At 39.0% G+C, this 12373-nt stretch overlaps 1 long non-coding RNA gene across 1 annotated transcript; it reads right to left on the bottom strand.

Annotated features, from left to right (window-relative positions):
* Nucleotides 1-1571: 1571 nt before the first annotated feature.
* LOC110346168 (uncharacterized) lies at nt 1572-12085 on the bottom strand. Its single transcript, XR_002390031.2, has 3 exons — nt 11888-12085; nt 8476-8573; nt 1572-7913 (listed from the first exon to the last, which is right to left on the bottom strand). It is a non-coding gene; the product is annotated as an uncharacterized LOC110346168 (long non-coding RNA).
* Nucleotides 12086-12373: the final 288 nt, after the last annotated feature.

The following is a 12373-nucleotide window of genomic DNA, read 5'->3' as shown; positions in this document are numbered from 1 at the left end:
CTTGTTTCTCTGCTTCCTAGACGCCATGGATCAAGCAGCTTTCTTCCACCACGGCCATCCCCTACCGTTGTTTTTACCTTGGAATCAGTCAGCCAGGGACTAAACTGAGTCACAATGAACCTCTCCCCCTTTAATTTGTGAGTGTTGGGTATTGAGTCCCGGTGAAATGCAAGTGACTCAGACATCTGAGAAAGCTTCTTTGTCTCTTTTATCATAATCTAACCTCCCAGAATTCAAGAGTTTGGGACCAGGTATCATTTTAAAAAATTACAAAGGGCCAGATAGTGAATATATTTGGGCTTTTCAGGCAAAATGGTACCTGGTGCAACTACCCAAGCTATTATAGAAGGAACCATACACAACACAGAAATGGATGTGTCTGAGAATTTTTCAAGACTGGTCTTTGGCTGATAGTTTTGAATCCAACCCGAGCCGAAATGATAAAAGTTTCCAGCTTAACGTTTCATCTACACTATCAAAAGACAGGCTTCCTCTCCTTGCACTTCCATAAAAATGTCCAATATCACCAACAACTGTCTAAGGACTAAATCTGACTAAATTCAGTGATGTCTTCTCAACATATATGAAGGAATAAGACAGACAGGTCAATGTCTGGAATGAGGAGACGGTTACGGAAATTGTCTCTCTGTTGATGGAAAGGGCTACTTCCACTTGGTTCAGATAATTGCCTCTCATTATTAACTGCATTGTTCAATGATTATACAGAATGGGTATGGATTATCCATTGTGTATGCTAAACACTGGCCCTACGGAAACGAATATGTCCCCTGTTTTATCCTGTGCAAGTTGTATGAAAACACATTCTTCATTTATGTGAGTTTCATAAGAAAGCATTTGGTAAGCTCCCCCATCCAATTTTATCATTATACTCAATTTTTCAAAAATTATTAATGGTCATATCTGCCATGATCAGAAGCCACAGTGAAGACTTTGTGTAAATGTCAAGATTTCAAAAATCTCCAAATTACACATTCAACATTGTTTTAGCAAAATGCTTCTTAAAGCTATATTTTACCTTACATTTCTAAATTGTGAGATATGTTAACTGCACACACTTTCAATTAACTTATCATAAAGTGTGACTATAAGATGAAATAAACGAAGCTGATTATTTTAGTATTCATTTTTTCAATGCAGCTATAACTCTGGCATTGAGACCCAGGTAACAGACAATTAAATACCAAAACGCCATGACTACCACATGCATTTAAACTTTAAAATTAACTCACAGACGGTAACTGCAAATGACGATTGCATCATCTGTAAATGACTATAATCCAACTTTATAAATATTGATGAACCTAATCTCATGATGGTACATGAGATTAATGAGGTAACAGGGGAAAAATTTATCCCATGTTCTCTTCTGAATTCAACTTCTTCTTATGGAGGCACTGTGGTGACTCCTTTTCCAAAAGAGTAAGAAAAAACACAAGGAAGAGGACTCTGAAATTTTTCTTTGATTTAATATTCTCTGAAAAGTTAAATTTTACCTAATGGTAAGACTGTTCACTGAAAGAAAACTGATGAGTAACTGATTTAAGAGACAGTCAAGAAAAATTTTATGGGAATACAATAACAAATTTTGACCTGATAACCCTCATGCTGTTGTATAGCAAAACACTAAAATTCATGCAACAGAGAAATTGGTGATATAAAGAATTTTTTCTCCAGATTTCTTGGGAAAAAAGAAAACCCCAAAATTCATTGTTTTCTATTTGCTTTCATAATGTATTATTTTTGTTTATGGCTGACTTCCCCACATTTTCCCAGCTATTCTGATGACAAATTATTCTTCAATAGAAGACCAAGTAAACTTACACAAAAGAAATCAGATGTCTTTGGAACTTCTTTGGTCTTCTTGAAGAGCAATCAACTAGATTACATAAAACTACTCCCACAACTAAAATAGCAGGTAGAATCGGACAGAAATTAGTTGTCATTAGTGTACTTGTAATAAAATAAAACTTGTTCCGAAACCACAAGAGTTGAATAGACATGGTTCTCAGACAAAAAGCAAATGAGTATAAAAGAATTCTCCAAACATTAACTATGAGAGATTAGGTAAGGGTGCCAATCATCCTTACTAGATGATGTCACTTAAGTAACTCTTGTGTAAATTGTGTTGGTGATCTTCATTCCAGAAGTAAAAGGAACCTTCTCAGCAGGAGTAGGCATTGGTTCTGTTGTGAAAAGTCTCCTAGTTGGCTGCAGCCTCAAAGGCCTTGAGATTTATTCATACTATTATCCCGTAGAGGAACTCAAGTGAGATATTCCACCCTGGTACTTCTGAAGTTTTTTGCCCTTTAGAAATCTAAAGAACTAGAAGATTTAGAGTTCATAAAATAATCTCTAAACCATGTTAAAGCAAATGACTTTCTCAAAAAAATTTGTTTAGTTGAGAGCTTAATTTCTTAACTTTAAAGACTGTTCTCTTCTTGCTCAATTCTCTAAATTATGTGGGATTGGGACGCAATTCCAATTTGTACCTAAAGATTTTGGTTAAATACACTTGGTAGTGGGCTGGAGATTAAACTCAGTGGTTCCACCGCCTGCCTCACAAGTGCAAGGTCCGGAGTTCGATCCCCGGTACCCCCCCCCCCCAAAAAAGAAAAATACCCTTGGTAATGGCAATCCTACTTACCATTTTTTCATCTCTTTTTGATCTGTTGTAAATTAGGGGGAAATGTCTTTATGTTCTACATCTAATCTAAGAGGACTCTAATTACTTAAAAGCATTTAGATCATAATTAAAATTATTTTCCCATAAAATATTATGATTGCATGCTCCTATTGTCTGAATTTATGTAAGAGATATAGCTTGCTTAAAATACATATATATAAAGTTATATTTTCTTAGAAATATGGATGTTTGCAACCATTGCTTTCAAAGAGATTACTGTGTATTCTCGTTTTACAGTATGTTTCCATGCAGACTGTTACACCAGAGGCTTCTGATTATCAAAGTGATAACCAGTTTTAACTGCCTGTACCAGATGTGTGCATTTAAAAAAAAACCACACAAATTATGAATAAAAGGGAGTCTGCAAACTAAAAAAAAAAAAAAAAATGGATGAACCTGACAAGTTTGAAAGCATCACTACTGTTGAATTTTACAACCCTTCTTCATTTGCATTTCCAAAGTTGAAATTCTCCTCTGGATCTTGGGAAAGTTTCATCGTCAAAGTGCTCCCAAACGAGTCACCTGTAATAATCTAAGGAATAAGAAAGAGCATACTAGTGAACAAAAATCTCTTATACACACGTAGCTTGACCTGTCACTTAAATTTTCCTAAAAACCTGCCTTGTGACAGAGGCTGTAGCCATAGCCTGAGACAATTATTTCCAGTGAGTGCATACTCAGCCAACAGGGAGAACTGTTGGTTATATTAAAATAGCAATCCATTTAATGCATATTTCAGAAAGTTTGCACTGAGGGATAATTTGACCACAAGTTCTAGGAGTTAGGGTATTGTACACCAACCTGTTTTCCTAGGAAGCAAGGTCGTGAAAAAGAAACAATATTCCTCTCTCCTGACTTTAAAATCACATATTTGAGGGCCAGGCGGGCTTTGTGCAGCTGGTTTGTGTTGTGCCAGGGTTAGATTTTCCTCTGTTACACGTAGTACTGAACATTACATGCAGACCACGCTTTCCTTACCAATTTGCTGCAAGGCTGCAGAGCTGGCTTTTGAGCATTGCTGAAAGTGTCTCAGCTCTGCGGTTAGGAAAATGTCACCGGATGGTAATTTAATTTGTAGATATTGCACAATTACCAAGGGTAACCATTTATTTTTTGGCAGAGTGACTGACTCCAAGGAAAGGAGAGGCATAACTGAATGCTGCGTAGTAAATTTGACAAAAGGGCTGCAAAACCCTAAATGCTCCTCTTTGGTAGACCCCATGTGTATTCGTATGCACATATAAACAGACCACAGGTTCACGTGACCCAGAAAGAAAAGACCTGCAGATGCATCTGTCCCCGCCAAGCTTCAAAGCTACCATAGATTTTGGATGGATTTAAACAAAAACTAAAAACGTACCACCTTTGAAAATAATTTACCTTTATTTGAAAGAATCTTGGTCAGTGAGTACAGGCGAATCAATTGCTGCGACTTTGTAGGCTTGCCCCCATACAGATATCTTACCTTGACTTGTACCAGAAGCGAGGAGCTCTCAGAAGGACTGGATAGAATGGTCTCCAAGTTTTATTTTTTTGTATGTGTTTGTGCAATGACTACATTCCTTATGGGGTATTGGTACACGTACATGACACATCTTAAGGCCTTTTTCCTTCCCTTTCCCTCCCTCCATGTCTTTACTCCCTTCCTTTTGCAAACGACCTATCTCCATATATCCTACTACATGTCTTTTTATTTTGCTCCTTATTTATACTTTTGGTTTCTCATATAAAAGAAAACACGTGATATTTAAGCTTGTGTAGCTGATTCATTTCACTTGAAATTGTGGTTTCAAGGTCCATCGGTCTTATTATTAAAGATTCAGATTTACCTTTCTTTAAGGCAGAGTACTACTCCATTATATATACATTTTTTTTAATCTGCTGATGAGCACATAGGCCAACTGGAAGATTAAGCTATTATGAATTGGGCTACTATAAACATGTGTGTGCATGGATCATCATAATATAATGACTTTCACTCTTTCAGGAAGATACTTAAAAGAGAAATATTGGGTTGAATGGAATTTCTAGTTTTGGTGTTTTTAGGAATCTGCATACTGATTTCCACAATGGTTGTACTAGTTCACACTCCCACCGGCAATGTAGAAGAGCTTCTTCTCCCCCACCCCTTGCCACCATTTGTTATGATTAGATTTCTTAAGGATGGGTATTCTTTCTAAAGTCAGATAAAATCTCAGTGTTGTAGTGTTGTTTTAGTTGGATTTCTCTAATGGCCAGTGGGATGGCTGTTGTGTCAGCTTGAGGAAGAAATGCCCAACAGATTGGCTCAGCATGGTTCTGGGTGTGGCTCAAGGGATTTACAAAATATGGAAGACCCACCCTGGGTGTGACATCAACCAATAGGTTTATTGCCTGAAGGGAATAAAAAGCAAAATGGAGAAGGGAGGCTGCTCCTGTTTCTTGGAGAAGCTCCTCTTTACCTTCACCTTGGATGTCATCTCCTAACTTCCAGCACAGACTCTTTTGCCTTCTAATAAAAGCGCCCCCACAGTGAGCCCTTTTGTACACTCCCACACCTGACTCTGCAAGCGGCCACTGTAAACCTACCTTGTAAACCCTTGCATCCTATGTTAAATCTGTTTCTCTAGTGAGCACTGATTAGGCAGGTTCCCTCCTATGTATTGGCCATTTGTACTTCTGAGAAATGTCTATTCATTTTAGTTGCTGCATCCTGTTTTGTTGCATTGATTTGCACATCTGCTTTTGTGCTAGCAGCATGCTATTTTAATCACTGTAGCTTTGTAATATAACTTGAAGTCCAAGAGCGTGTTGACTCCTGCTTTGCTTTTGTTGCTCGGAACTTGAAAGAATTTTACCCATTAAGAGCTGTAACAGGAAAAACTCAAGCCAACTTGAGCCAGATGCTCAAATTACTGAGAGAAAGAAAATCATGCCTGACCCATTAGCAAACATGCAAGAGTATGGTCCAAAAATGTCCAGGTGTGTGAGAACTCTGCTTGATTATTTAAGCCCTCCTAATAATTTCACATGGATTCCTAGCATAGGAGATTGCAAAGAATGACCTCCTTTTGGGTTTGACAGGGAGCCCCTGTTGCACTTCAGGATGTCAACAGGGATTACAGCAAACCTATATTTGCAAAGTGTACAGCATTGAATGGTCACCCCAGTCTGTCCATTGTCTGATTCCATGGAAGATGCAGGCTGGAAGCACTGAGCAATTAACATTCCCAGTGAACCTCAAATGGAGAGGTTGGACTTGATGTAGTATCCCAGATTCACAGCCTCTCCCCTGGTCAACTCTGAGGCATGTTTTGCAATCACCTGGGAACCGAACCCTGTTCTTTACAAGGAGACCCATGTATGAAGGACTCAGTGCTGGCTTTTCTACTTTCTCTGTGTCACTCGTCCAAGTTCTCCTAGAGAAGATTTGGCTCTCAAAGGACCTGCATCTTAAGCCTTGCTTCAGAGTAGGCATTTGGGATGCATCTGAGAGTTAAAACTAAGTCAGTACATGCCAGGGTAGAGAATAAGAATCCTCTGCATTCAGTGCACTGGAGGAAGCTATCCACTAAGTGCCAGCACTACCACTCGAATGAACACCCAGCTAACAAATACATTTGATTCATCAAGACATAGCTGTCCATTAAATGTGATATTCTACACAGTGGGTTTCAATTATTTCTACACAATGGGTTTCAATTATTTCTCTTTGGCCCTGGATCGAGTGAGTAGGTTGAAGTTTTGATTCAGGTTTCTGCGTTGTGGATTGAAACACACACACACACACACACACACACACACACACACACCATGCATGCCATCCCTTGTTTTGCTCCATGGGATAACAAATGTGTTATCATCTGCCTTCAGATGCCAAGAGCATTATCTGTTGGTGAAAGAGTAATGTGCAAACTACTTCTTGTTGAAATATTGTTTTACCTTACAGTTCTGTACACCAACCCAAGGAGGTTAGTTCTCTATCTAGGTTTCAAAGATTCTACTTTGCATCACAGTCTTGAATAGTTGGCAGTGCTTATGGTCAAGAAAAAGATATAAAGAAAATACTTGGAGTTCACCATTCTTCTGCTTGCCTGGAGGGACATAGCTCTCACCAAACTCCAGGAAAAGGCTCAGGACAGTCCTTCTACTCCATGAGTCAGTTGGCTGAGCTAAAAGTGAGACACTAGTCATTGTTCTAATCATTAACTCTGAGAGGACAGGCAGTCAACATCCAAGATCCCTTTCTCTTGGGTCTTAAACTGAAGTTCTTGGTCAAGTGAGATTTAAATTATCAAACAAGTCAACAGCAACAATCACACACACACACACACACACACACACAAACACACACACATATATGGCTTGGATATTGAGAGAATAAAAAGGAATCCACCTCCCAGATTCAGATTCCTAGAGAGGCTAGGAAGGAATTATGACTTCTGCCCACAAGGAGTCCAGAGAAGGTCATTTTGTGGGTTTAAGTACTTCGTGAACATAGTCTATGTTCAGAAAATCAATGCCTGTCAGAAAATGGGTGTCATCCACGATGTGAGGCCATATGCTATGAAGCCAGGCTCCAAGTCCTGATTATAATATCCAACTGAACTCTCCCTATTTGTTTTTCTTAACTGACAAATAAAAAGCTGTATATACTTGTGGTGTGCAGGGCGATGCTTTGATATCTGCATGCGCTGGACATGGCAAAGCCAAACTAGTTTACATACTCACCACCTCACAGGTTCATCACATTTTTGTGGTAAGTACAATTAAAATTCGCTCTCTTAGCAATTGTCAAATATATAAGCCGACGTTATCAACTCTAGCCAAAGTGCTATACAGTAAATCTTTTCCACTTCTTCCTCCGTGAAACTGAAATTTTGAAGTCTCTGACCAACACCTCTCCAATACTTCCTTACACCCAGCCCTGGTCACCATTCGACTCTCTACATCTATGAGTTCGGCTTTTGTTGATTCATTTTTTACATTAATGTTTTTATTAGATTCTGCATGTCAGTGAGATCTTGCAGTATTTTTTTTCCTCTGTGTTTGATTTACTTCACTTAACAGAGTATCTTTTCAGTTCACCCAAGTTGTCTCCGATGACAGGACTTCCTTCTTTGTACTGCAGAATAATATTCTGTTGTGTACGTGCGCCAACTTTCCTTTATCTGTGCATGCGTCAGTGCACACTTAAGTTACTTCTATATCTTTGCCATTGTGAGTAGTGCTGAAATGAACATAAAAAAGTAGTACTAGAGCTAAATCCAGGATCCTTGCACTGAGCTACATCCTCACCCCTTTATTTTTATTTGGAGACAAGTCTTGGTGAATTGCTAAGTTTGCCAGGCTGAGCTTGAAATAGTGATTCCCCTGCTTCAGCCTCCCAGAGTGCTGGGATAACATGCATGTGCCACCATGCCTGGTAAGATACTTTTTCAATGTACTGATTTCATATCCTTTAGCTACATACCCAGAAGTGGGATGGCTGGTGCAATTTAAGATTAGTGGTTCTCTTTTTTATTCTTTTGAGGAACTTCCATACTGTTTTCCATATCAGCTATACTACTTTCAATTCCCACCAACAGTGCACAAGGGTTCTCTTCACTAATAAAAGGGCACATCTTTACTCATGCTTGTCTGTTTTTTAAAAATGTATGCTTTGGAGGGTATTAGAGACTGAACTGACACCTTCACACTAAGCTCTCTCCCAGCCCTTCTGATTTTTTGAAATATGTTCTTATTAAGTCACCAAATTGCCCAGTCTGGACTTGAATCTGTTATCCTCTTACCTCAGCCTCCAGAATGCTGGGATTACAGATGGGCTCCATCATAGCTGGCTACCATGTTATTAATACATTTTTGCTTGAACTCATAACTCGTCAATTCCCTGTAAACAGGAGGGAATCAATTGAGAAACAGTTATTAAAGGAAAAAGTTCAGTGTGTGTGTGTGTGTGTGTATGTGTGTGTGTGTGTGTGTGGTTTCACTCTGTAGCTTTACCTAATACCTGATCATTCCTTCGTACAAACCCTTTTTTTTATTTGGTCTTAGTGATATAGCACAAAGCAACTTACCTCCTCCTCCTAGCAGTAATGAAAGCAAGGAGAACAATAAAACACAGAAATAATGAACATGTGCTTTTGTGCTTTCTTTAACTGGGTGGGTCACCTAGGAGAACTTACCTTACAGAAACATGTATTTTACAAAGCATTCTTTGGCAACTGGTGGATTTATTTTGTTAACACCAAAGCTGCCCATTCCAATGTGGTCAACAGTAACACATGATATTCTTTGAAACCTCTTGAAATTGATTTTTCCTAAATTGAGTAAAATTAACAATTTTTAATCTTAAAAGTTTATGGATGGGGGCTGGGGATTTAGCTCAGTGGTCTCGCTGCCTGCTGCACAAGCGCAAGGACTGGAGTTTGATCCCTGGTACAAAAAAAAAAAAAAGAAAAAAGTTTATGGATGACAATTTAAAAACACACCTCCAGTGATTTTATGGAAAGAAGGTTGTGATAATAAATGAACATTTGGATGCCTAAGATGAGTCGTTTTTGTGTTTCCTCCTTACTAACACATAGCTGGTACGTGGTCCTCCTTCATTCATTTGCTCTTTTCCCTCACTTCTCACCAAAAGTTTCCTACATTGCAAATTCTGTGGATGTGTTAATTCCTATGCTTCCTGGAAGAAATACAAACAGCATTCTAGTTAATCTCAATGAGACCTCTGATGACACATCAGAATTTGAAACTGGCTAAACAATATCCAGGGTGGTCTGAGCAATATCCAGCATTTGGATATAGCATATAAATCTGACTTGGAATTTGGGTAAGTGATTTTAGGAACCCAGGGCACTTCATTAGAAAGACATTCTTATCCAGAGTCAATCCCATAATACAGACTCCAGGACACAAAGTGATAAACTTTAGTGATGACCATTGTCTTCCAACTCTATCTGTTTAAAAACTAGCCGACTTAAAACTGATCTTATCAATTATTTATCTCCTTGGACACTGGGACATTGCCTAATTCACAGGCTCTCAGTTATGATTGCAAAAATTGTTTGTTTCTTCTTCTGGTGATTCTTTTCATATTCAAACACCTGCTTATTACAATCAATTTTATAGAAAAATAGTGGCTTCAAAATGAAGCGTTGGATATTCTTTTACTACCTTTTATGACCAAGAATCTTTTGGATAATACTTAATAACTTTTACTGTCAAGATATGCTTTTTAATCTCTAGCCTAACCTGACCTTGTTGGCCTTTAAATGCATTTATTCTTGCTCTATGAAGATTAAGAAGTGTTGGCTGGAGTTCTCCTCAACGTAACCGTTTGCTTACTTGCCTTGCTTGCTGGCAATTGCAAAATCATCCCTCAAAAGAAATATCTCCAACCGCCTCTGCCTTTTTTCATCCCATCTCTTACGATGCCTTGTCTATGCAACTTTAGATACAGTGATAGATAAGACCAGGGGTCAATTGCTTGTGAACGTCTCTTGCTAGGACCCTTGGGTTTTAAGGTCTTGCTGCTCTCTTCTCTGGAAAGGGCACCTGAGAAAGCTTGGGTGACATAGGCCACACACCCGTGGTGTGACCAGAATGCCATGTGCTTCAGCTAATAGATTCCCAGGTTGGAGCACTGGACCAACATCGTTTTCTTTCAGCAACCTGGGAGTCTGGGATTTGGGACGCTGAGTGGTGTTCACGGCTACTTTTGAGCAGGTGCCTCGTCTTCAGCTGAGGTCACTGGGGTTGTCCTTGTTCCTGCCTTTCCTGCCCCGTCGATTCTGAGTGGTTTAGTGAGAAACCGGATGATGATTCCGCTAAATTCCCACTTGGGGCTTCGGATTTCGGAAATGGATGTGTGCTGGTTGAAGAAGCTGGAAGGGTCCTGAGGCATGCTCGAAGGACTCTGTTTTCAAAAAAGGAAAAAACATACAGCACACTGCCCAGTCTCCCATGAAGAAATCGGGTGGGTGACTCCATCCAATGCCACACGTGACACATCTCCCGGCTATTCTGGATTAAGGGATGGAATTCGTCGTATCATTTTATGGTGTGTAAACATCTGAGGTGGCCCAGATCCCACTTATTCAAGCTACCATATGCCCTTCCTATTTCAGACTCAGCCAGCTGTGGGTCAAAACTGCTTTTAAAAAAATACTACTCCTGTACTGAACATGTACTGACGCTTTTCTTATCATTATTCCCTAAACAATACAGTTTTCACAAGTGTTTGCTTACCACTCGCATTTTATGGGCGAATATACTTGGAAGTGACCTAGAGATGACTCATATGTGGGAAGATGTGTGTGTTTCTTTGTGGACTTGGAGTCTGCGAAGAGTCTTAGAACCAATTTTTCATGGGTACTGAAGGGTAATTGGAGGCCTGTGGCTACTCTTCTCCCATTTCCTATCAGGTCTCTGAGAGAATCGACAGGGAGTCATGAACTTTAGTTTTGTAGCACCCTGCACTGTCACCGGGGTGTAAGATGCTTCCAATCTAAGTGGAATCAAGAAAAACTAAGTGGGCCCCTTGCTGGAACTAGCCAGGGGATCTTGTGTTTTACAAAGAAAAGAGACTCTGGGCATTTTTGCTGAAACCTCCTAATGAAAAGAAATAACTTAGAGCTTGTAGCATTAAAAATATTTGGAGTGGAGGCAAGAGAGATAGTCAGAGTGTATCATGAGAAAAGAATGACACCTGATTGATTTTATGTATCGATACTGTGGTAACAGGAAGAAAAATACAAACAAGACCAAACACATACAAGGCATTCTGGACTTGTTTACACAGAGGGAGAAGAGGAAAAGCTTGATGAAGAATAATCATAAAGGAGAGGAGAAAGCCCGATCTTTGTATCTCCATCCTTGCATTTCCCGTCTGTCATCTTGCATCGTTGCCTTTTTTTCTTTTGTCACTAACCACAATCTAAAATGATATATTTTTTGTTTATTCATCTGGGTTATTCTCCTTCTTTCCACATTCTCCATGTAGTCTATGTATGTATGTATTTATTTGTTTATTTTTGGTACCGGGGATCGAACTCAGGACCTTGCACTTGCAAGGCAGGCAGTGACATCACTGAGCTAAATCTCTGGCCCTCTCCATGTACTCTTGATCAGGACCTTATCTATTCAGTTCCGGTTCAGGGAATCCATGCCTGGCACATACCGGGACCTGAGAATACTCACTAAATGCTCGGTGTTGGCTGGAAATCCAGGCAGAAAGAATAGGGATGCATCACGGCAGCTTAGTCTACTCAAGATTTCCACCAGGAAGGAGTGAGAGTCATGTTGTAGGTGAAGTTTGATCCTCAGTATCAAAAAAACCAAACAAACAATATTTACAATATTTAAATAAGCATATCTTAAAAACTAATATGACAAAAGATTTTCTTTTTCTTTTAAAGACAATTTTAGTGTATGTTTCCTAAAGAGGCTGTCCTTTAGGTTGGTCTGCTTTGAAAAGAATTTCAGATTAAAGTAGGTAGTTCCTCTACAGGGCTTGAAATATATATATATATATATATATATATATATATATATATATATATCAGTTATTCATCAATGTCATTATCGCTGTCATTATTTCTAAAGTAATCAGGCAGAAAACAGATTTGTGTAAATCAAGTCTTAAATTGTGCTGCAAATATTTCACAGTTCCTCAAGGTTAATGAT

The sequence above is a fragment of the Heterocephalus glaber genome, unplaced genomic scaffold (genome assembly GCF_053883595.1).
Source record: "Heterocephalus glaber isolate CG9 unplaced genomic scaffold, H.glaber_assembly_v1.0 deba00001072, whole genome shotgun sequence".
NCBI classification, from domain to species: domain Eukaryota; kingdom Metazoa; phylum Chordata; class Mammalia; order Rodentia; family Bathyergidae; genus Heterocephalus; species Heterocephalus glaber.
The sequence above is the reverse complement of the archived record's forward strand: the minus strand, read 5'-3'. Positions and strand labels throughout refer to the sequence as shown.